The following is a 26,570-nucleotide window of genomic DNA, read 5'->3' on the forward strand; positions in this document are numbered from 1 at the left end:
TTTCTTGAGGGTAGGGAAGGCTTTGCAGAGGGATGTGGATATGCTAGATCAATGGGCTTCATCCACTTGTATGGCATTCAACAAGGGTAAGTGTTAGATCCCACAACTGGGTCATAACAGCCCTACACAGCAGCATAAGCTTAAGGAATGGTGGCTGGAAAGCTGCCTGGCAGAAAAGGGCTTGGGCATCCTGAATATGAGCCAGCAGTGTGCCCAGGTGGCCAAGAAGGCCAATGTCATCTTGGTTTGTATCAGAAATAGTGTGGCCAGCAGGACTAAGGAAGTGATTATCCCTCTCTACTTGGCACTGGTGAGGCTGCACGTTGAATACTGTGTTCAGTCTTGGGCCCCTTACTACAAGAAGGATATTGAGTTGCTTGAGCACATGCAGAGAAGAACAACTAAGCTAGTGAAGAGGCTAGAAAACAAGACTTACAAGGAGCAGCTGAGGGAACTGGGGCTGTTTAGTCTGGAGAAAAGGGAAGTCTCATCACTGTCTATGAGTACCTGAAAGGACTCTGCAGAGAGGAGGATATCAGTCTCTTTTCTCAGGTGACAAGTGATAGGATGCAAAGCAACAGTTGCAAGTTCAAGAAATCTCTCCAACCCAGTAGTAATATTTTGAGCATCGCTGTGGTGCATTTTATGTTGCTTCAGGCAAAAACTGATGCTGTGGAAGCTTTTGTGCAGGGCTATGGCATTTGAGTTGGGTCACCTAACTTTTTGCCTCAGTACTACTAATAGTCTAGCCTAGCTCTCCATTAGGTGCCCCACATTGTTCAAGAGAAAACAAATGTCTTGGACTGCTCCAAGACCACAAGACACTAACACCTGATCTCTGGAAACTGCCTAGTGAGTCAGATATTTGCTTTCACCTTGCTTCTATAAAGGTGTTTTGTACTGGAAATTAGTAAAATATTTTTGGTCTTTGTTAAGCTAAACGCTTATGTTACTTGCCACCTGAAATTAATACTTTATTTTAAAAAATTGCTTCCCCTCTCACATCAGCACATACTCAAATTGTTGGAGGATTCTCCTGCTTGTTTGTGCCCTCCCTTGATAGTGCCTTTGAGACAATTTTCACATGGGTGGAGCCCAGAAGCTCTTCAAATCCTCTTTAAGCTTAGAGGAGGAGGCACAGTCCTGTTCTGCACAGACATTTAGGTGGCTGGGTCGGAAGGACAAGCACTTTCCTTGTGCCCCTTATGGGCTGCTAGTAAATGATTCTAAGACTCTGGGAAAAATTATGAAAAAAGACCATAGCTCACAAGAGAGATCTCATGGTAAATTTGGTCCACTTTTGCTACAAACAGAGGATTATGACACAAAATCAGGTAATTCCCTTTTCAGCCTGATGTAGTGAGATCATTGCATGATGCTGCAGCCAAGTGAGGACATTGCTAGAAATATTTTATTAGGCACTGGCAAAGGATAGTGTGGGATCCTGATGAAATATGCAGTGTGGCTGTACCTGAATCAACTGGGGACAATTTTAGGGCCCTTATTTTCAATGTTTCCAGGCATTTAGACATGAATTTTCATTTCCAGGTTTATCTCTTAACGCGATCTCACAGATAGAGAAACCTGCTATAGATAGGCAACAAGTACAAAATCCATTCGTTTGAGAACCAGAGTGAGCTGTGCATTTATTTATTTATTTATTTGGTCAGGTCGTTTCTGTGTTACATTCCCTTTATTTTCTACAACTTCTCTCTTTCCTTACCAGAGATACAATAGTGCAGAGTCAAGGTGTGTATAATGCTGAGAATGCTGGAATGCTGCAGTAGGTGTTTCAGAAACCACCCATTAACACTTGCCTAAGACAAGTTGTTGCTGTATTGTAAGACCCTTCATCTCCTATTGATGCTTATAGTTTACCTTTGTAAATGGGCAGCATCTTGTAAAAGTACTCTCAGATCTGTAACATGTATTATGCCAGGGTCACCTTACCCTGAAACTCCATTGTTTTCTTTAAAGAGGAGGGAAAGGGGGAAGAGAAAGAAAGGAACAGTGTTATCAGCAAGAGGAGGCTGGTCGCAGACTGTCAAATCAGTCCACTTCTAAGCAATTAGAATTGAAAGAGTTAGGAAAGGCTTAGCTGTGACACAAATCAGGATTATCACACTAAATTCAGGAGAGTTGCACAGACAAAACAGCAGTGTGGAGGAGAGGACAAGTACACAAGTATTACCTGAATGTAATGACTTTTTATATAAAGTCTTCTGTGAAAATGCTGGAGAAAATGCTTAAGAGCAGCTGATCCACATGAAAGGCTAATCTCCATAATGTTTAGAGTTAAATATCAATGTATGCTATATGATCATTGATATAACTACAATTGATTTCAAGACAGTTGAAATTCATCCTGTTCCAAGAAGTCTCACTGAACTATGGTCCACTTTTATATCAGTAATACAGACGTGGCCTTGGCCCCGATTCCCCACCCCATATGGTTCATGTTCACAACTTCTACAGAAGGCAATACAGAACCGTAATTTGAGTAAATGAACAGCCACATTTAGCACCTCTGTGCATTTTAATCAGCTGAAACTGCCACCTACCTTGTGCATTTGGACAGAAAAGACTTCTTAGCCAGAAAAAGGTAGCAGATCATGCCAGAAAGTATTATCATTTATAAAATTTTATAACTGAATTCTGAATAATTATAGTAACTGAATTCTCTGATTCATAGGATTCAAGATTTTTGCATTGCAAAATGCAATAAAAAGTAAAAACAAAGGACACATAAAAATATTTTGTTTTAATAAATTTAAAATCTATCGTTCAGGCTTTGACATTTTGTATTTTGATACAACATATAGAAATTGGAAAAAAATAATCTCTCAAAAGTCCCAATTTGAAAATTTCAGCCATATTAGAGGATATGTATGCACTTCTTGTTCAAAATTATCCTCTGTTAAATTCAACATATTCCTGCAATAGATGTTTTATTTGAAAATAACTAATCCACTGAAAGAGAAGTGTAGCTTGACATATCGTGTAAGTCAATAATCAAAGCTAAAGAAAACACAAGAAAGCAAATATTGTAAGCATCGGTAAAATCAGAATGACTTGAGTTTCACATACAAAGGGGTAAAGTAAAATGCTTTTTGCTTTGATTTTCCCCTTGATATTCCTGCCAGGGTAGTATACTGTGGTATTAGACATCTAGGTTAAACTCTAGAGCTTACTGGATTTGATCAAGGCTTTTTCTGTCATTTTAATCTTTTAAAAACACCACCAAACAGATATGGCAAAAGATTGCAGACCTAGTTTATCTGTTATAGTCTATCCTCTTTCGTTAAGATATCCTTATGCTTCAAAAGTTGAGCAGATACATCCCAGAACTTAAAAAAAAAAAAAAAGAAAAAAAAAAGATTAATCTTATGGTATTTCTAATTGTGATTTGTGATGTCCAACTAAATAAATTATAAATCATAGAATTATACTTAGCACATCTAATCCAATCACAAGGCACACTTTAATTTTCAATAGAGATGTTAAACTCTTGCTCCTTTTAGAAGCAGCATGTGCCAGCTTCAGGCAGAGATTTGAACACTGGCACTGATCCAGGAACAAAGAGGAACTTGAAATGGAGCTGCCACTGAAATACATGCACAGCTTCTTCAGACGAGATGTCAGCAGCACTTGTTCTTATGTCTGATAATGAAGTTTTATTTTTCTCAAGTGATGAATTACAGGACACGTACACATAAGGAATGTAACTCTTCCATGAGAGGCAGGTACTTGAAGCTGCCAGTGGAAAGAAAGCATTTAACTCAAGGCATAGCAGTACTATTGGTAAACCACAACTTCTTACACTGCTACTATAATTTAAATTAAGTAGAAGTCTAGCTTATAAACTCACACTATGACCCATACTTTATGGTCCTCTTATATCTCTTGGGTCCTGATCACAATGAAACTTTCTCAGTCTAAAGCAATTTAATGCCAACATTCCTGGGGCAGGCTATAAAGTGTGATTTTTGAAGTCAGTCTTTTATGGGTATTTTGGATTAATATTGTATACCCCGTTAAAAAAAAAAGGATGACGAATGTAGACATTACGACATATGTGTGGGGTTTAGCTGAGTCTGTATTTGCACATGAATATTAACCCTGGTAATTGAGAAAACCTGTCTCTCCACACATCTTGTTCATTTCCACAAAAAAGCATGTGCATAGATTTAAGAGAATTAGTGCCTTGCCTTACTTAGTTACAAATTTTCTGGCTATGAGGCTCTCCATGCTAACTTCTCTTTGAGGGCAATGGACTCAACAGATGCCATGCTACACCTACTAGATGGGGATAATTCTACTTGCTACTAAGCGCTAACAATAACACATGGAGATATAAGTTGTGAATCAAGTTCAGCAGACTGCATGGTTTCCAATTCTTAAGCATTTTGCAGAAAAACTAAAAAGCACCATCAAAGATGTTCACAAGTGGTATCATTGCAAATGTTTACAAAACATGAAAGGAATGGTAAAATATGTGCTTTAAAATGTACATGTTGAGATCTTGAGAGAAAGGCATAAAAACACATGGCATTGAGAAGTAGACTTTCCTGCGTGTTGCACCAAGAAATTACCTTTTTAAACAGTAATGGTGAATTCATCATTAACAACATTTTTACAAGTCCTTGGCACGTGAATGAATTACTGTAAAATAAGCCAAGCTAAATTTATGTCCTGGCTTTCTGCTAGGTAACTTGTGTTTGTGATCCTGTTTATACAGTTTTGAGAGTATAAACTAGAATAAGTAGCACTTTAAAAACAAACGTATTCCTGCCCACTGTGCTTTCTTGGGGCAGGCCAGAACATGAATGTTGCCACACGCTAGTGTGTCTCTGGAAAAGTGAAGGGCAGCTGCACTGTGTGACAGCTTCAGATGCACTAATGCACTAGAAAAAGTTTCTGTTTCAAAGTCTTAGTAAGAAGCAAGTCAATGAACAGCAGAAATAAATGACGCTTATGAGAAAACATAGTATTAGTCAATGGCCAGGCACCAGGGTCTCTATAGCTTCTTGTTACAGACAAATTCTTATTTTGATTTTCTGTATTGCTTCCTCAATACAGTAATAATCTTATCACTCCATTTACTCTTCACAGCTGGCCTGCAATTCTTGGTTGGTTTTCTGCTGCATTTTAACCTGTTCATATGTGGATGAGACATTTACTGGAACTCAGAATGTGCCATTTACAGAAGCATAACTACAGGGCTGGTGTGCTATGTCAAGTCAGGCATAATCACCTAACGACTCCATTCTTTCATTTGAGAGTCACACCAAGCCAGGTAATATTTAAGCAGGTATGGCCCTGGTAGGATTTTGGCTCCCTGGCAATTGAAACTTGAGCACACTTGCCTTATCTTACTTAACATAACCTTCTCTGATTTTAGGAATTAAATTGTTGTGCTCTGTTGTTGGTGTTTTGCTGGCCATCACCTAGAAGTGTTGGAAATATTCTTGTCACACATGACCACAGATCAGCTTGCGATTATGATTTTCTTTCCCCTAGCAGAGGTGACGTACACAAATTAGGTTCAGACTGCTGGTTGACACCTGTCTGGTTTATGCAATGAAGGTGAGAATTCTTATTGGTGTATTTTCTTCTGAAAAGGAGTAGGAAAGATTTAGAATTTCTCAAATTTGGTAAAGACAAGAGGCAAGCATATTTTCTTCTACACTTTATGTCCTTTGAAAGGGAGGTAGTAACAGAGAAGGCACTAGATTTGAAAGAGGGACTACTGGTGGACTCAGGTAACACAATGAGGTGATCAGAAAAGGTATCTCTCCACTGTATGTTACTGCCAGAGGATTCTCAAGTGTTCTGTGTTTATGACCCAGTTATACCACTTTTTTTTTTTTTTCCCCAGCTATTGTTGCTTTTCTATGTTTGTAACAAAATTGCAGTGAAGTAGAGACACTAAGGAAAATAATCTGTTCTGGCCAAATTCAGACACTCTTCAGAGTGCTGTTATACCACAAAGTGCTGATCTCATGAGCTGGAGCAGGCATGTTGCATTAGGCAGTACATCCACCCTAAATAGCTCAGTAAATTTATGCTTGACATATCTCTTTATACTGAAGATAAACATCATATGCTGAATCATTCATTTAGGCATAAAAGTTTAAATGTGTACATTGGTTATGAGAATGTACACTCTAGCTGGATAAAAACCATAAAGGATAGAAACAGTCATGTTTCTGGTCATAATATACTTGTTAACTGATGAGATTAATGAAAAAGATCCATTTTATGTAGATAATTCTATAATTGTTCATTATATAGCTTTACCTTTGTAAAATCATTGGGGAGTGTCCACAGTAAAAATACAAATTGCTAGTTGACATAGTTATGGCAGTTATCGTATTCCTGTTTGACTAAGTCTTACTTATATGCACAACAATTTAAAATACATAGGATCTTAACAGTAGATTTGTAAAGCTGTTGGTAAAATTCCTCATCCTCCTACAGTCAACAACTGAAAACCAATTGACTTAAATGGGAAAAGAGTAATTCCTTTCCTTTAACAGAGGGTCAGACACTTCACAGACTTGAATGCCTTTTGTATGGTAGATCATGGGAGTTGAGGCTATAAGTACTCTGCAGAATAGGACCCTAACTGTGAATATAACATGGCTTCCTCCAATTCTACTATAAGATTATTTATTTTAATCCCCCAAACCTTTAACAAAGTGTTGATGTCATATATTATGAATAAAATAAAATCTATGTATAGGCAACCTTACAACTTAATAGCTCAGCGGGATGTAAAACCCCATTCACCACAGTTTGCTTGAATGAATCAACCTGTTTCCTGAGTGAAGTTATAATAGCACTAAATGTTTTTAATAATGTCTGAAGAGAGCTAGTTCCAAACTGTGTTTAGATTTAAATATAATATTTTGAGTCTGAAAGAAATGGGTAACTATAAATGTGTCTCATTTGTCAAATACATAAAATTGACAAGTTATTTGGTACCATAGGAGGAAAGATTCCAACAACTTGCAAAAAGTGATAAGAATTAAAATAGTCTACAAAATTTTAATAAAGACTATTTTTATGTATAAACTCTGTGATTTGATTTGTTAATTTTCCAGTTTACAGATCATCTAATAATCAGGGTTAAGCAAAATTGTAAAGACATTTGAAAAACATTTGCAATTTTATTTGACAAATTCATCCCCGAAAAGTTTGCTTTCAATGAAATTCATGTAGTGGGGCCTCTGCAGTAAATGTAAGCAGACATTTTTCTCCATTTGTTTGCATCTCTATTGTGCTTCAAGGAGAGACATAATTTCATTTGTTGTATTTTTGCTTTTATATTTTACCATAGCTTACACTCATTTCAGGTATTTCAGTTCTGTGTCCATTCAGCACTTGCTATTCAGCCAAAGGCTTTAAAGGACACCCAAGGTCTCAAAAACACCTCTGTGGTGCAGATTCCATTCACAATAGATAGTTTTAGGCTGAGACAGGGTTTGCTATACCCAAGGGCCTGTGGTTCAGATACACTCCTGTTTGCTCAGCTAATGAGGTCGGAACACTTTTATCAGTAATGAAATGATTCTCTCTTGTGTAACTTGCCTCTCTAAAACAATACATCATGAATGATACAGTCAAAAGGAATATAACTATACAACTTATTAACACTGAAACCTTCAGTGTAGGATTCATGAAATTAAGTGGAATATACAGAAACCTTATTAGCATGAGTAAGATGTAGGTCATGCTACAGGGTTGTTCTAGGGAAAGATTAATGAGTAGTTCGATTCTGGTACCTAGGTGTATAAAGATCACTACAGAGCTTTTGTCTGCCTCAACCCTGGAATCTGCCTCGTCTTTGAATGATTAGTTGGCAATCATTTTTTGTTCTGATGCAAATTCAACGGGCTAAACCCACAGTGATACCAAAGCTGAGCTGGGTTCATCCGAGAAGAGTGTCAGGAGGAGACAAAAGTCTCTTTAATTTACTATTGCTTTCTGGTTGTTCATTCTGTATTAGCCCAGGAACTCCCTTAAGTTGTGTGGGTTTTTGATGGCTCCCTAGGACCAAAATTCCTGGAATGTGAAGCTCCATGACTTTCCCTTGCCCTTGTCCAGCTAGGCCACTTATCTGGGCAGATATGAGAAACGGTCCTACTCATGGGAATGTCCTACTCACCTGAAACAGCTTCATGTTTATCCTATGATAGGCACTGATGTACTGTTTAGGCCAACGTTCCTAGTCCTGAGCTCCCGTACTTTTAGTTCAATAAAAACATTCAACTTCAATGGAAATATTTTTGTTTCACCTCTGACTTTTCATCTCAGCAGTGGATACTGTCACTGAAAGGGAACTGAGAACTGGAGGGATGGTGGTGCTAAGGAAAGAAGCTGGGAAAGGCAGAGGTGTCACCACCTCACAAGAAGTGTCACAACCTCACTAGAAGTGTCACATTGGGCAAGGACTACAAAGGCCTACAATAGTCAGAACATACTGCTATATTGAACTTTGGTTAAAAAGTTAAGACTACAGTTTAATTATGACTTTATCTAACTATAATTTTAATATAGTTCACATGCACATTCTTTATGTCCATCATTTACATGTAAACTGGCAGACATTTTCAGGTGAATTCAGATTCTAGAGATGCATATAAAGATATAAGAATGCAGATACTACCAGATACTCTACAATAAAGTCACACATTACATGGAAGTTCAAACCACTCACAACATGCACAACACTTGAATACGTAACTATGGGATATGAAATGGTGACAGGTAGGCAGTGGCGGCAAGAATGTTGAACCTGCACAACTCACAAAGCAGGAACAACCTGGAAGTGAGCTTTTGCTTTCGGTGGCATCTCTGTCAGAAGCTGGCATTCATAGCCACTGAGCTTTCATTGACTTATAAGTGCAGCTATCAAGTGTACTTTCTGTCATTTTTATCTGAGCTATAATGTGACTGCTGGACACATCACTTTTATTGTGCTTGGCTACCTTGGACTCATCTCAGTACATTCATACTTAATCTGTACAGGAAAGCCCCAAACTGGGCACAGAATGCTGGTAGCAATCTCACAAATTCTGAATAGTGTTGAAGAGTATAGCATATCAGCTGCTCCCCCAGTTTGTCATCGTCTGCAGACTTGCTGAGAATGCAACCCATTCCATTGCTCAGCTCATTAGCAAAGCCATTAGTCAGTATTTGCCCTAGAAATGATCACTGAAGGTTGCTACTAGTAGCTGGCTGCCAGTTGAACTTTGTTTACACCCAGCAGTTCAGTTGATTTTCCAGCTGCTTTATAATTCACTTACACAGTATGTATCTCACTAATTTAGCTGCAAGGATACTATGGGAGACCATGTTGAAGGCTTTGCTAAGGTCAAGGTACACAGTCTCTACTGCTCTCATCCACTGAATCAGGTTAGGAGCAAATTTAACCTTCATAAACCCACTCTGACTGCTTCCAATTGCAAGTTTGTCCTTCACCTGTCTCCAGGAGGACTCTGCTCCATAACCTTCCCAGGAACTGAGGTTAAGTTGACTGACCTTGAAGACAGGTATAATGTTTGCTTTTTTCCAGTTATCAGGAGATTTGCCCAGTCACCATGATCTTTCAAAGATGATTAAATGTTGTTGTAATGACATGAGCATGCACTCTGAGCCCAGCTGTTATGACTACTACTACTATATTACTAGCTGATTATGAAGAGTTTTGAGGAATGGGAATCATACCAATGAATGGAGGAAATATGGCAAATTTAATGTCCATTCATTAAAACTGAGAACTTCCCTTTCTAATGCTTGAATGACTCGGGAGCATCTACCTGTCACAATAAATGAATAAGCTTGGGTATCAAAAGTTGCATGGCTGTATTAGCCCAGACCTTTGCCCAGTCAAGGATACTTTTCCTGGAAAACTAACACTAATGTGGATCTATTACTAAGTCCACTCAGTTGAAGATGGTTCAGACATCTCTCTCTGCCACTTCATTATGACATGTAGCTATACAGTAAGTGCTGATCCAGAAACAAGAAGATTACAATCTCCCCTCATGGAATATTTCATGTTTAGTTGATGTTTCCTAATAGAGCTGGGTAAAGAAAGCCCAGAAAACTATTTATAGATAGAAGCTAGTTCTTTGTCTTTTTAATTTCTCCACTGGGCATTTTATGAGCTTTTGTGCTTTGAAATTGACTTAATATGTTATGAAAAATTTTCAGCCTCTTGAAAGCTCCAGGGACTGAAACTTCTTACTTAAACAGCAGTGACACTCTGAGGACTGAAAAGACTAGTGTATCTAGTGTATCTATCAAATATAGGCCAGAAAAACACTATGCATTACAGCAAAAATTGCTTTAAGCCATGCAAAGCTATCTAAACTTTTATGACATAGACCTGCAGTCCAGAAGGTATTTGGACTGTGCCATGGGGCATTGTGATCAGGTAGCTAAAGCTTCCTGGCAGTGGAATCTTAACTTCAAAGTACTCCAGACAAGAGGTGAAAGATGTACCTGTTGCAGATTAGAGAGTAATTGGGTTGATATCATTTCGGGTAGATATCACCATGGCTCTTTCTTGTGTGCTGCTGGCACAGAAATTGATGTCACCCACATTAGCTTGCTAGGCTAGACAAAATCAAGATGGCTTTTTTCATTTTTTCGATTTTACTCCCAGTCTTCAACCACCTTCCACTTGGACAGTATTTCTCTTTGTATGCAACCATTTACTTTTGTTCTACCATTTAAGTAAACCAATTCCAAAAGACCCCTCTCACAATGGATGAGTAGTGAACCGCTTTACCATGCAGACACATAATTCCCTCTTTGCAGTACTCTAACTAGCCATCAGACTCATAGTTTATTCATCTGGAAGCAAAATTACTAGCTCATAAAAAAACTTAGTGCTTTGTTACAGGTTAAATATAATTATCTTTAAAGACTTTGCAAGTTTCAGTTAGCAAAATTAGCTTTTATTTCATTTTGTGTTAACAACAAATTTTAAACCATTAGTGACATTATGGGGACAAGTTTGATGTTCAGAACTTTCTTCAAACGTATTCCTAAGTATACCAAAAAAAGTAAAAAGTAAAATTAAATTGTTTTTTATTAAATGCTACAAATTTACCTTCCTTCCTATCCAATTTCCCTAATGTGACAATACCCTCCCAGTGAATAATTTGTTCATACAAATTTCTCTTTGCTGACTTCAAGTATATTAAATAAGACATAGTGTCTCTAAGTACCTATGTGAAGGCAACTTTACTCAAATTCTTTGAATTCTAAGGATGTCAATGTATCTGTGTAAATAGCATTAACATTTAATTAAATTTCAATTTTCAGATGAAAGTCACCTTTTTGGTGAACTATTTTATCCACAATTCTTGTTGAAATAAAAACAAATCTACACAAAACAAATATTTATAAGAACACATATCTAGGTATAGATGATCAGCAGTTCTAGCCTTGCTTGTGAAATTATGATGATTGGCTGTATTTACAGTCTTGCAAATTTTACTTACAGTTTTGCAAATTTATCATTCACAGATTTAAAAATATTTATGTTATTAGAGATGTATGTAGGCTTACTAAGATTTATAAAACCATTTATATAAGTCCAGCCTAATGCAGTGGACCTTATTAGAAGGTTTACACTGTTTATGGACTATATACGTTTGACTTTTTGTTCTTATATGCTTAAACTCAAGCTGTGTATAATTTCATTTTCCATTACAAATGATGAACAGCAAAATTTTGATATGTATAAAAATTGGACTTGGAAAATAAATCCTGTTTGAAACTTTGCATACATTTCATCCAAAATTTCCTCTTTGTGAAAGCTTGAAAGTGATTTTGGAAATAAAACCATGAAGAAGTCCTCATGTCTTTTCATATTACTGTAGCCAGTATTTCTGACCAGAACTTGTTCAAATAGGATCCACTTCTACCAACAAAATCACTGGAAGTCTTTATATATGAAAAATCAGCAAAACTATTTAGATTTTGTTCACTATAGAAAAAGTTGAAGGAAATAAAGTATGTGATTACTACATTTTCTTAAGTCCTGATGACTGATCTATTCACTGATTTCATAGGGCAGATCTTCCAAAAAAAAGTAGTTATTCTGAGCTTTCATCTTACATGCATTCTGAAATAGTTAAAATTAAACAAACTAAATAAAGGAGCACATATATTTCACATTTACCAAATCATATGCAGATTGATATAAGAACATAAGAATGTCCATATGGAGTCAAACCACACCTCTGTCAAGGCTAGGATTCTCTCTTCAGCACTTGCCAGTACCAGATGCCTAATGAAAGTACATGAGAGCAGGACAAGTAGATAGGGATATTATATGCTAGGAAATTCAACAGAATACTTTCCAGCCATCTGTAGCTCAGGTAGTTCCTGAACTACAGAAATAGTGTCTGCATCTAATTGTCCTAAGCAGATTTTCCTGTCACAAATTCGTCTGAAGCCATGCAAACTTTTCCATCTGCAGTATGTTACAGCAAGTGTCACAGCTTAATTGCATCTTTGCAGAAGCACCTCTTGTTTCTTCTGGGCCTGCCACCTGCTAATTTTATGTATTGTACCTCACTTTTTTTTTTTTTTTTTTGATGGCAGAGTGAGCAATCATTTACTAATTCACCTGCTTCACACCACTACTCATGATTTCACTGATCTTTCTACAGCCTTTCAGGCAAGAGGTCCTAGTGTATTTAATCATGGTTCTTCCCTGTACAGAAGCTGCTCCACACCTTTGATCATCCTTCTCACCTTTCTCCGTATCGTTTCCCTATATAAAGTCTGAAGATGGAGAAATAAGACAAGGGAACTGTGCATGCTTAAGACGTGACTGCTGTTTTATGTTTTCTTCTCTATTCCTTTCTAATAATCCCTTATATATCACCTGATTTTTGACTACCTTTTAAAATAATCTGATCTTTTTGACTTTTCCATTGTAATGCAGATTCTCATTCCTGAGAATAATTCTCATTTCAAAAATAGGCATTGTATAAGCAACATTAGGGATTTTTCCCCCTATGCATCAAATTACATTTGACCACTTTAGTTTTATTTGATTGTTTTTAAACTCCTGACCCTTCATTATGTAAGATCCTTCTGAACTTTTTCAGAGTTGACTCTTCCTTTTTCTATCTTGAATATGTATAATGTCATCATCAAAGTTCTTACCTCAATATTTAACTCTTTTAGAGATCATTTATGAACATACTGAACAGCACAAACTTCCACTTGTAATTACCCCTTTCACTCACCATAAAAATTTAAATTTTAATCAGTTTTTTATCTATGTGAATATCTGCCTTTGGTAGTTTAGTTTCCTTAATAGCCTTTGGTGAGATGCTGGGTCAAATACCTTTGATACACTCTGCCTTGTTCAGTTTCCAGTTAACATATCTTCTAAATCACAGTAATGTGAGTGTAATATAGAACTGGAGTGTTCGAACTTTCGTAAGTGACTCAAGACACTACAAAACTTGATCCAGGTTATAAAGTACGAGTGAGAAAAACTTCAAATTAGATACTTGCTGTTCTATTTTGTGAGGAAATAAAATCAAGAAGTTTATGTTAGTCAAACACAAGACCTCTCATAGTGAATTATTTTTACCTTAATGCTTGACAACAGGATATGTGTTATGGCCAAACCTATGAGTTTGTATGCTGTATATTAAAATTAAAAAAGAAATGTTTTTTGTTTGTTTGTTTGTTTGTTTGTTTTAGATATTTCTAATATTGTTTATATACTTTTATTAACCTCTCAATATGTGAAATACAAAAATGATGAAGCGTTGTGTTCATGAACTGTTACTTTGCTCCACTGATTGAATTTATTCTATGTAGACGGCATTCAGCTCCAGTGATGCTCTGACCTGTGAGGGTTTCCCAGAGCATAAAACCATGTCCTGGAATGCTAAAGCTATAAGTGGTTTATACTGATATAAAAACTGTAAAAATCCAGTTACTAGCAGAGTGTATGATTGCATAAAATCTTTTGAAAAGATTGGAAAAAATGTATTCATTGTGTTAGCTAATACTATAGGTAAATAACTGTACAGGTATGCATTTATATCACAGCAAGTTTGAGATAGACTTAAAGAAACTTCATATTTACAAAATTTGAGAAAGTCAGCACCTTAATGAAAGTATGTCATGATCCTTTTATATCTACCTGGAGAAGCAGAGCTTATACAGGCAGTTAATTTGGAAGTAGATAATGTCTAAAAATCTATTATGGTAAAGTTATAAACCACAAAATAGAATGTCCATACCAAACTGACCCTGTCTTAAAAAGCTTGGAACACTATCACAGTTCCTTTGAATTAGCCCAATAATAGTCAGTCTCACCTTGGATGAATCCAGGCTCCATCTATCACGTTTTCAAATGCCTGTCTGTCAGTGCCTCTCACACTTTCAAATGTACAGTCTGCTTGTTTGTATGAAGCTTTCAGCGTGTGATTTGCACCAGATTTATGTTTAAAGCTTCACCTCTCCACTCATGTGTCAAATCCTAAATTAAGTCTCCTGGTTACTTCATGGTAACTTATCTGCGTAGCCATATTGTACATCAGCTAACAGCTTCTCCCTCATCAGATGCCTCAGACAGAATATTTATTCCTGCAACAAACTGTTTCTTTGAACAATGTGCATGAGTCCCCAGGCACAGGCTATACCCAGTTTGTCCAGTTTCCCCTTTGCACAGGGATATGTTTGAGCTCCACAGGCATTTTATCCTTTGTTGAAGAAATGTTGGATAGCTGCCCAGATGGTCTTTTTGTTTATGAATATAAACAGAGTTTATAGGCAGTGTGATAGGAATGACAAAGCTGATTGTAAAGGCAGAAAATTCACTAGAGAAAGTAAACTAAGTAACTTGTGACTGATGAGGTGAGAATATTTTCACCAGTTGCAAATTAGTTTGAAAGTTTTAGCATTGGCAGGGTTTTATCTTAATATAAATTGGATATAATGCATTTACCCTGGATTAAGACCAGGTCATGTGAGAATGGAACTTGGCTTGCTATTTTTACTTACATATCATAGAAAGGTTGCTGCTAATAATTAATTTAAATGCTGTACTGGTTCCATTTCCATCCCAATCTCCTAGCTCTGGCATGTCACAAGGAAGTTGCATTTCTCTTACACTAAACTAAATGTTTTGCTGTGGCCCAGCACAGAGATATCACAGGGCAGGTATGGGCAAAACAGCTGTCACTTCCTTCTTTCAGAGCTCTTAAAATCTTCCTGGCACTCTCATTAGTTATCCTTTGACACAAATTATAAGGGGGAAATTCAAAAACTTCATTAACTGTGCGGACAACAGTAGCGATATTGGTAGAATAACAGACAACGATTTGAGATCTTTGAACCTTCCCTTTGAAAGGTGTCTTATTAGCTTGCACGAGAAGATGAGCATTAGGTCAAGCCATAAAATAGTGTTTCTTTTCTTTGACTATACAATTACAAAGAATCTATGAATCTGTTTAATAATATGTCAGTTATTAAAAACAGATGAGATATTTATGCAAGTCAAATACAAAAAAAGGGGTCTTCAGGTGGCCTAATAACATAAATGAGAGTGACACATAAGTCTGTGGAAATACTGTGCATATTTTCTATGTCTGAAAGTCATATTCATTTTGTTCTGAGGTCTGGTGGAGTTGTTAAAGGACAGGTTCACTGTGCTGTCTCATTACGACATTACTCTTGTTTTCTTGTTTTAATTAAACTGGCATAAAACTAATACTAGATGAATGGTTGATATATTTTCTTTGGAAAACATAAGAAGAAACTTTTGATAAGAAACATAAATGTATTTTAAAAGAATTAGAATAGGGAACAGGCTGATTGATGAAGCTAGTGCAACAGTCATACATCATTTCTCCTGTGAGACAGTTGGCTTTTGTAGCCCAGTCATCTTAATGCAGTTTAAGCCTTGCAGTACATCCACATCCTGGAGTAATGTGAGAAGCATCTTTCATTTACCAACATGAAATACAGTCTAACTCTTGTGGCATCATGGCAAAACCTACAAATATAAAATTAAAGTTTCAGAAACTAGAATACAAAGCCACAGTTAATATAAACTTTATTATTCATTATGATATATATCTGACTCAAGATCTTAAAGGATCTGGGTTTCAACTTGATTGGGTTTGTATCCAGTTAAATCCTGTGATGTCCAGTGATCAAATCAGTAACTATTTTTGACTCAGATAAGATTTTTCCATTTCTTTAAATAAAATAAAAAATAATATAGCTTCAGAAATGAGAGGCATGGTACACAACATGACACTTCAGGAGATCGATTTTTACCTGCACATTAAGGTTTAGTTTTCACAAGACAAAGGGGATTTGGATTTAACATTATGAAAGGAAGAGTAAATGAAACCAAACAGAAATCTTAAAAGTAATAATTTAACTAGAAAAAAAAATAAAATTAATCAAGTAAAATCTTTTGAGTATGTGTTGTAAACTGTTAAACAAAGAAATTGAACATGTTTAACTTGCTTCGCCTCTCAAGCTGCTTTTGTAGACCATATTATTTTTCCCAAATATTCACTATATTCACTTCAATTTTATGTCATCTCTGCTGGTAAACATGACATTGTACTCCCTATAAAATCGTAAAAAAAAAATATAAAAAAAATGGTGAAACAAGGGCACATCTGATTACTGGCAAGTGAAAGGTACGTTATATAGTATTAATACTACTTTTTCTTATTCACTCTATCACATAGTCCATAGGATATAGAGGGTAAATACTTCTGAAAAATGTTGGCAAGCTTATACTGTCCTGTAGCTAAACTTTTTAGCAGAAAGAACCTCATATACCAGCTTTCCTCTTATAATCTCCATTTATTCTTTTTTTATATGTGTGCTTCTAGTTCAAATAACTACAGCCTTATAAAATGGAAGTAAATGTCATATCTAAACACATTGTTGGTACGTTAAATCCTCTTTTTAGAAGGGCCCTTGAACACATCTAACTCTGAAAGCATCTTTCTGTAGATGTGAGTTTTACCATGAGAATAAGATGCACATCTGGCATAAACAAAGATTCCCAATATAATGGAAATATTTGCTCCACATACATTTAATGTCTTGAAATGCATGTACCTTGTTACCCTAAAAGGAAGAAGAAATGACAATAACAACAAGAGAGAGTGTATTCTGTTTTAAGGAAACAGAGAGCTGAGATAAGCCTTCCCAGTAGCTGAGGAAAATAAATAAATAAATAAATAAATAAATAAATAAATAAATAAATAAATAAATAAATAAATATTGTGCCCTGAAGATGCATCACTGGACTTGTCTGCTGCAGAAAAAAAAAAAAAGTGAGATGACAGGATGACAGCAGCAATATAGCCAGCCAAGAGAGTCAGGCAGGGTTCTCCCCAAAATGCAGCTAGCGTGGCTGTTCATAAGGGCCTGAGCAGTAGCTGCCCTGGTGCACTCTAACACTGCTCACAGTAGCAGGAGTACTCCTCAGCAGAGTTTTCCAGGCTGGCAGAGAAGGAATAGTACAGCCTCTAGCAGTTTCCTTTCCATCCAGTCCTCCAGATGTTTTCCCTTTGGGAATTTAGATATACATTTTGCTTGTAATCAGAGAATACACAGTCCAATTTGAAACAAAAGTTTGAAAAGAAAAAGAACAAAAAAAAACCCCACAACATTAAACTGAATATGTAGTTCTAACCACAGAGAAATGTCCAATAAAGATGACATTTTTCATTTTGAAACTATTTTTTATTTCAGAATTTCCGTACTTTATTCATACATAATCCCAATAAATAAAATAAATAAAATAAAATAAAATAAAATAAATAAAATGAAATAAAATAAAATAAAATGTATTTTACTTTCCAAATAAGAAAATATTTTCAGAAATTTTGCTTGTAGAAAATTTTTTAATGCTCCAAAGAATGTAACTATCTCAAATAAGTTAATAGTTTTATACCCTGATCTCTTACGAGACTTGAGTTCTAGTCTTACAATAATCAGTGTAGATGAATCAGAGTTTGCAAGCCTGGGGCTCTGAAACAAGCTATTAACTATTGATGCTATTCACCCTTCACAACTCAATTGTTTAAAATCATTTGAAACTGATGACTTCAAATGGTCTACATTTTTTTTAACTGCAAACTTCAAAATAGTGTGACCACATGACAAGAATTTGACGTAGTCTCTATAATCCACAAGTCTCATTGCTGTGTGATGATCTTGTTTAATCACCTGTATAATCTTTTCATAATCTGCCTACCTTAATAAAGGTGTGCACTACGATTTGGAATTCGACAGAATTTAGGAGTTGGAACAGGAAATAATTGCTTATTACCCTGTTGTAAATACCCCTTACATTAATTTTACTACCAATGTAAATCTAGTGATTTTTCTTAAGAACAATACTCATTAATATTTGTAAATCCATCTTTAACCCTGTGAGTCTGAAGTAAATGAATAAATAAGCAAGCTCTGAGGAGATACACTGTCTACTTTGCTTCTATAATTAGAGGGTTCAGCTGGAAGATGTGGAAGAACTAACTTCTATGCTAACTCTGGCCAAGTGAATGGGAATTTTTCAGCTGATTCCCATCAGCTTTGGACTCAGTCCCCAAATTCTTACAGCTCAGGAGGAGAGAAAAATAATATGAAGTGGTTCCCACAAATATTGCTTTAACAGAACTTCAAGATTTCTTTTTTAAACTCAGCTTTGGTGAGGAAAGTGAGAAGAACAAGTAGCATCTGCATGGAGTGCAAGTTGGCAAAAAACCTAGTCTGCCACTTTCCAAATTGTTTTAGAAATGTTTGGCACGTCTCAGTCACAAATTACAGCTGATTATAATTTCACAGTATGTGCAAGCAGATGGAGGAGATGAATTGGGGAAAAGTTTCACCCCAGACAAATTAATTATTAGTAAGTATTTTCAGATCAGAAGTTAAATATTAAAACTGTGGTTTGAAATAAAGAATTATGGGATGTCCAAGTAATCTATAACTTTGAATCAAATATTTTATGAACACTTCAACACCTGGTTGAATAATTTATGATTTTCATAGGTGAAAATATAGCATATTAAAAAAAATATTTTTGAAATTCTGAATTACTGGTCTGTTTTTTTTGAGTTATCTGTTAAATCAACAAGCTCATGAGCAGTTAGAAACAGAAAACACTCTTAGCAGGGGTGACAGAAAATGTTTCAATTTTTTTTTTCCCACTATTGGTAAAAAAATAGAAATAATAGAAAGCTTCAGAAACCTAGTTTCAAAGCACTCTATTTTTTATGGAATTCATGTTTCAGTGCATTAAATATTACCTGTTACCTGCTTACACTTTTAAAAGCTAGGCCAAAGACATATAGGAAGAAATAGGACATCAGAAAGGGAGGCCTCAATGACATAAGGACAGAACAGGGAAACATGCTAAATGCTTTTGTTTCACAAAATTAGTGGCCAAAGGGGTGGGTGACATCCTGCTCTTTTTCTCCCATTCAGGAACTTGTGATCCTGGAGATGTAACAGGGGCTCGTAAAAATGCTGGCCAGGAGAACTGCTGCGAGTTTTTTTCTGTGGTCATCATGCCCAGACACACTAAGCAGGTAAGCAAAGTGTAACGTTCTCTAGACTTACATGCAATTCAGCCATTCATAAAATAATTCCTGCATGTATCTTATTAAAAACAAAATCAAAAACCAAACCAAACCAACCACCAACAAAAGACTTTTCTTGGCAAGAAAAAAATTGGCATGCCTAAAGTAAAACTAAAAACTATTTGAGAAGAGCAATAGTTATTCAAGTTATTCAACTTCTTAAGGATCCAAGGAATATGGTTCCTTTGTAATCAAATAAAAATATTTGATTTGAACAGAGAAGTAAAATGACAGCTATTTCTCTGAAAGAGCAAAACTGGACTTAAATATTGTTCTTGTTTTATTTCTTTATTTTTTTAAAGAGGAAATTAACTTAAAAAGATTAAATATTGTGGTTCCTATGTAGAGTCTGAAACTGATTTATTAATATCTAAATGGCTATGGAATGCACTGAAAGTGAAAATGAACATATGAAAAAAATTCTGTACATCTTGAATCAGATAAAAAACACGGTACTGTGCATAATGTTATATTACTGTATTTATCATTACTCTAGCTGAAGATTTTGCTTACAATGAAATGCAGCTTTAACTATTTTCCCTAATTGATTTTCATTTTTTCCAAGTGCTTGTGAAAATCTGAACTGTTTTACAAAGAAAAATGCTTCTTGGCCATGCTTTCAATTTTCCCTGGAAAACCTTTTAGTCAGCTGATGGTGCTTATGCAGTGTAGGGAATTGAACATAATGCATGATCAATGACTGTCCTGTGAACAGAAGCTTTACTGGATCTTTGAAATTATGTCAGACTCACCTTTTTAAATATTTCACATTTTTTATAGTGCATTATAGGCTGATAGGAAGATGCAATGGTATTGAAATAACCAACAGCAATTCAATCCATGCTTTTACCAAATAGGGTAGTCAGCTCCTCCAGGTGTTTAAACATTATGAAAATGTTAAAAGATATCATCAGGTTCTAGAAAGGAACAATTTGCTAAATCACTGTGGCCACTGATGCTTTCTAACACACAGAAAAAAAAAAAAAAAAAAGGAAACAAAACTATTTCAAAGCATTTGGCAATTTTTGATCTTCATCTTACTGAGAGACCTGTGTAAAATAGATGAGTAATCACCTAACGGTGCATTCAAATACATTATGTTTGTGTATATTTCTTTATACTATCAAACTTAGACTATATTTTTTATTTTTACAATCTTGAATGTGATAGAATTATATATTTGTCTCGGGGTTGCTACTTTAACATATATCTAATAATTTTTCCTATCCTTAGAATGACAGTCTTCAGTGGTAACAACAAATAATTGTTATATGTACTAAGGAAAAATGCATCTGGATATGCACGAGGGAGTCATATGGCTTGGTTTAACAAGGTAGCATTTGCCTTCTCTCCCAGGCAGTGTGATTTGAGTAAACTTGTTTTGCTTTGCACTGCAACTGCTAGAAGTGTACACATGATCAGTTATTATGCATAAGATGATGAAATGTATCTTACAAACAGTGATTTATGAAAATATATTTGCTTTGTTATGTATACTCATCTAACCATACTCAAAAACTCAGCTTCATGTAAATCTGTAAATATAAAACATAACTTTAGTAAAGAGAAAAATCATGCTTCAAATCTGCAGCTAAGTTTCTGCAAAGTTAGATTTCTTTTCAGTACTGCAGAATTTAGAACATTTTGGAGGGTAAGGTATGGTTAGTTTAGACAAAGAGATGCAAAATGACAGGCTAAAATCCTGCTCACACCTTTGTCAGTGGAAAGTTTCCTATGAACTTTTGTTCAGCCATTTCACCCAATATCTGGTTAGCGTGGGGTTTCTGAGTTCGGAAACACAAAGTTGAGCTATCTGTACATTTTGAGTTTAGTAAATGTTGGTAATGAAGAAATAAGTTGCCTAATTATTTTGGATTTGTATGCAGTTTCAAGTTATTAAATGTCACAGTGAATATTATTAATGTGTTACTACATATAAACATTGGGATATGGGTGAATACTATTAAGGTTGCTTACCCTGGAACATGCTGCATCCTTGGTGTTTTATACTGTGTACTGTATGCTTTTAGTCAGACCTGCAAACTCTTTAGTAAGTGTGACACAAGTTAAATAACACCATAATTCACCATGATGACTATCTGATTGCATAATAAAGCAGTCTTTCACCCTAACACTGTCTTTCCATAGTGGTTGTTTCAGAAGATATTGATTAGCCATATATTAATCCCATATTATTATTAATTACCATAATTAACATAAGAAAATCAACACAAAATGAGATACCAGAAATCTGTAAGAACAACTGAGAAACATTTACTTTGTGATACGTAGTTTTCTTTTCTTAATAATTATTCAAAAATATATTCCTGAGATATCAACAATGTGCACATGCAAAACATGTACTTGTATGTTCATATATATCATGCACAGATATCTAACTTTATCTGCTTATGTACTTATTCACTGTTTATTATTTCCTGATAATTGTCCATCAAATAGAAAATTATTAATGGTGTAATATGCAAGTAACTCTAAATTTAGCTGTTCAATTAATAGGACTACTGCATACCAGTTTTTGCCAGTTATCTTATGTTGAGACCAACTTTAATTAACACCTCACAAAACATACCAGCCTCTTACAATTAATGAATTTATTAGACACAAAGGCTACATGTTTAAGAGGTCTCCACTGCATGTAAATTAGATCTGAACTATGAGATAGATCTGCTAAATACTACAGATTTCATATATAGTGGAAATAAAGATGCAAATCACATAACAATAAATTCAAATCTTTGTTACAAACACCCTGGAGAAAACTTTAACAAATCATAACTGTCAGCGGGATGGATGATGAAAGTTTTTGTCATGCAAAAGAATACAAATCACTCTGCTGTTGCAAGCATCGCTCTTTTATTTTCTTGGTTGTAGGCACATCATCAAATTTAATGATAAAAGCCTTCCACAAAAATAATTCTTAAGCCTCAGGAACAAACACCTCTTTGGCACCCTGAGAGAATGCTCCACAAACATCATCAATCTCCTTCTGAGTATGATTTACAGCCTTTCCCTTTGGCCTGCTCAAGCTGTCCGTGTGCATGCCCCGGCAGCGTCACATTGGGATTCTCCTCCACTTCGTCCTCCAAGCACACACTACTTGATTGGTATTCTTGCCATCAGCTTTCCAAACACCTCTGGAAAATAGGAGAAGGAAGTTTGAGTATAATCCATTCCATGTGGACATGTTCGAAATATACAACTCACATGAGAGAAAAAAGGAAGGAATACATATCTAGACATAAACTAATGGGCCAAAGTCTCTTTTCCAGCCAGATTTATTGTGTGCAGCCAGGAGGGATGTTTACAAAGAAGACGTTAGTCTCTCCCGAACTGTCTAGCTCCTCTAATTTATTTAATTGCCTATATCTACTAATGGACAGTCCATACACCAAGAGAGCCAAAACACAAAGCATCGTTTAGTGAGATTCATTTCCATCTGTGACACAACTTTTGTGCCAGGTGCTGCATATGCATGTGAGTAAGGTTGATGAAGGCGACCGTGCACCAGCTGAGGCTCCCTTAAAGAGGTTTAAGTGTTCTCTTTTTCCCCTCGTGTCACTAAACTAAAGGAGAGGGGTGTGATGTGGTTGTTACCTTCTGCAGGAACAGTCTTGGTCTGTCTCTTCTTTATGCCAGCCCTGTGGGTAAGTATATATTCATTTAAGGGAGTGCAAATGATAGGAAAATCTGAATCATTATATGCATTGAAGCAGCAGAAGAAAGGTTGTAATGCAACAGGATAAAATAACTCAAGCTTAAATTTAGTGTCTGAGAGTGCAGCTCTCTCTTCATGACTCACCTAACTGAAGTTCACTTGTGGACTGCAGGTGTCTGATAAATGAACTCTTTCTGGCTGCTTTCTTTGAATTTCAAGAATACAGCCTGTGAACCAGAGTTGAAGACATTTATTGTTCTTTAGAAACATGCACTCACTGAAACACATGCACATTCAGTAATAATTGTTGCCTGACTTCAGCTATGAACATAAATGGAAAAACTATTCTTATCAGGAAAATATAAATGATTAGTTGTAAGTACAGACAGATCTTAAATATGCCTGCATTGAGTGAAACAGTAGGTAACTATGAGCCCGGTCATATTTATAGGGGAAAACAAGTGAAGGAGAAGAACCTAGAAAGGTAAATCTACATATGCATTCATAAAATCTTTGTGATGTTTTATAAAGCCTTGAAAACTAAGTGGATTGTTTCAGGTCAGAAATTAGGATGGTTTTTGTTTTGAGAAAGAGTGGTTAGGCATTAGAATCAGTTGCCCAGGGAGGTGGTGGAGTCACCATCCCTGGAGGTGTTTAAGGAAAGGTTGGATGTGGTACTTAGAAGCATGGTTTAGTGGGTAAAATTGGTGGGAGGGGGATGGTTGGACTAAATGATCTTGGAGGTCTTTTCCAACCTTAATGATTCTATAACTGAATTTATTGAATAGCATTTTCTGATGCTTCTATAATGAAGGGATAGACTATATAAGGAAATACTTAAACTCTCTCTCCTTGGACGCCCAGGCTTCAAGCTCCTTTTACAGCAGATAAAAAGTTTTGGGCAGCTCTGAACTCTCCTTGGAAGCTAACTTACTACTGCTAATGTGGCTGTCTAAGCTAGAGATTTAAATAATGCTCACACTGATCATTAAGAGCTAGCTCATCTAGCACTAACTTGTAACTTGTTTGGGAGGCTGCATGGAGCTGCAGTGCCCCCAAGAAAAGCAGTGGGATTTATGTCCTCAAATAGAGCAATCTCTCACAATGTTGTTGGGTGCAAGGAGATTGATAATGCCAGGCCACTTTTTGCTATGGTTAATCATGCACTATAGAACATGAATATATAGAATTATATATATATATAAATATATATATATAGAAACATAAATAATATATTAATATATATAAATATATAGAACATGAATATCTAGAATATAGAACATGAGCAAACAGAAATGCTCAGCTACCTAAGTATCAGCTGGTGTTAAGCATCTTATTCCACTCCTTTGTGAATTGTAATCCTTATCACTTTTATCTGTATAATAGGGATAACATTTCCCAAACTCCCAACAGCTCTATGGAGTGGGATATATTGACTTCTGCTTTTTTTAGGAGCTATATGAAGACGAAACTTTCTCAAAATGAGAAGTATGGAACTGCTATCCAAGTAAACAGTCCGGTCTGTATCCAGTGGTTTATTTTGAAGCATTCAGTCATGAAGCCAGGCACTGATTGTATTTTTAATAAGGCTGGCAGAAAGTTTTCTATTAATGGTAGAAAAACAGTGTTTCAGTGAACTGAATCATTTTTTGAGCGACTGCTTTACAGAACAAGTTTTAAATTTGTGACCAGATTTAAAATATTAAAGCTTAAATAATGAGTACTTGTAAAATTTGTATGATAAACTTATTCTTTTGTCAAAGGGAAGACCAAACATCATCTCCTAATTATGTATTTTTACACAAGGTAATCCAATGTCACACAGTGTTATTGCCTTGTATTTCTGGAAACGTCAGATGACTTTTTGAACACTGAACAGTAGTTTCTGTGTGTATTAAAATTATGTTTACAGCTATTAGAGAAATTCTGTTTTTATTCTGCGTTCTGCAGTTAAATTCATATTTATTTTGGAACAGTTAGTTATAGACAAAGTTACCAATTAGTTTTTTTTTTTTTTTTTTTTTTTTTAGAAATAAAAATACTTGAAATTTTGCCACTATTCTTCCAAGGAATGCAATTATCTTGTACAGAATGTCAACGCATAAGTTCAGAAAAAAGATTGAATAAACAATTTTTCATGGGTAATAATAGCCATCTAACTTCATCTTAAAGGAGTAAAAGCACTATAAAATATCATTCCGCTTTACCTACAGCCTAAGACATCAGTAGTGAGAAGCAGGGAAGTGGGAGCATGACTAGTGATTTAAGTAGGAGAATTTAACCTACTGAAAATAATGAAAGCTGTGATGGCCTCATGGCTTTTGTAAGCTCTTGCTTCCTTGCAGTATCAGTTACCAAGCCAACAACGTGCACAATTTTTAGTGTAAATTCTTTCTGTTCAGCTGCTTAATTTCATTATCATGTATATTTTAAAAACATGGAATAAAATTCTGATGTCTTTGTGTGTAGTATGCCAAATATTTGATACATAGATATTAATTTTATGAGACATAATAATCTCTAACGATTCAGGAAATCTAAAATTTTCAATATAACTTTGGAGCCAAAGAAATTTCTAGTTGTGACAACATCCTTTTAGAGCCAGTTATGACAATAATTGAGTTTCTATGCTTTTCTTTTAATTTCACTACCTGATGATACCTGAAAGCAATAGACTTTTTCAGAATCCCATTATATACCATTATAAGATCTGATTTCCCTTTTTTTATTATTTATTTTTTTATTTTTAAATGTAATTGTCAGTCAATGTGCTATAGTGAGCCTAGCTTTCTTTTGGCTCTCATGGCTATACACTGGGTGTGTGTGGTGGTGGGAGGTGTTGGGGGGGGGGGGGTTAGTAGAACAAAAGGTCTTTGCTTCATCATCCCATCAAGGAGATTTCTTAACAAATTACCTTTACCCTCGAAAGAAAACACAAAGAGACTTTTTGTGGCTTTAACAATTCTCATAGTTCATCTTCTTTTATTGGCTATTCCAGGGAAGAAAAATACTACCTTTTAGACCTAGGACATAATGATATTAATATTTTTAAAGAATCATGTTTTTATTAAATACTTAGATTTCACAAGACTCTAAGCATTATATAAAGATATATATATGTTATTATATATAATAAATATAATATAATTATATATTATATATAATAGATATAATAATATATTATAATATATATTATATACCAATAATAATAGATTTTTCAA

At 35.4% G+C, this 26,570-nt stretch overlaps 2 long non-coding RNA genes across 2 annotated transcripts; one reads left to right on the plus strand and one right to left on the minus strand.

Annotated features, from left to right (window-relative positions):
* Positions 1-22,122: 22,122 nt before the first annotated feature.
* On the minus strand, positions 22,123-24,464 carry LOC310903191. The gene is made up of 3 exons (XR_014587346.1): positions 23,494-24,464; positions 23,289-23,332; positions 22,123-22,828 (listed from the first exon to the last, which is right to left on the minus strand). It is a non-coding gene; the product is annotated as an uncharacterized lncRNA (long non-coding RNA).
* LOC310903190 lies at positions 22,863-26,063 on the plus strand. The gene is made up of 3 exons (XR_014587345.1): positions 22,863-23,338; positions 24,802-24,868; positions 25,380-26,063. It is a non-coding gene; the product is annotated as an uncharacterized lncRNA (long non-coding RNA).
* The last annotated feature ends 507 nt before the right edge of the window (positions 26,064-26,570 follow it).

Source organism: Anser anser (assembly GCF_964211835.1).
Source record: "Anser anser genome assembly, chromosome: 8".
NCBI classification, from domain to species: domain Eukaryota; kingdom Metazoa; phylum Chordata; class Aves; order Anseriformes; family Anatidae; genus Anser; species Anser anser.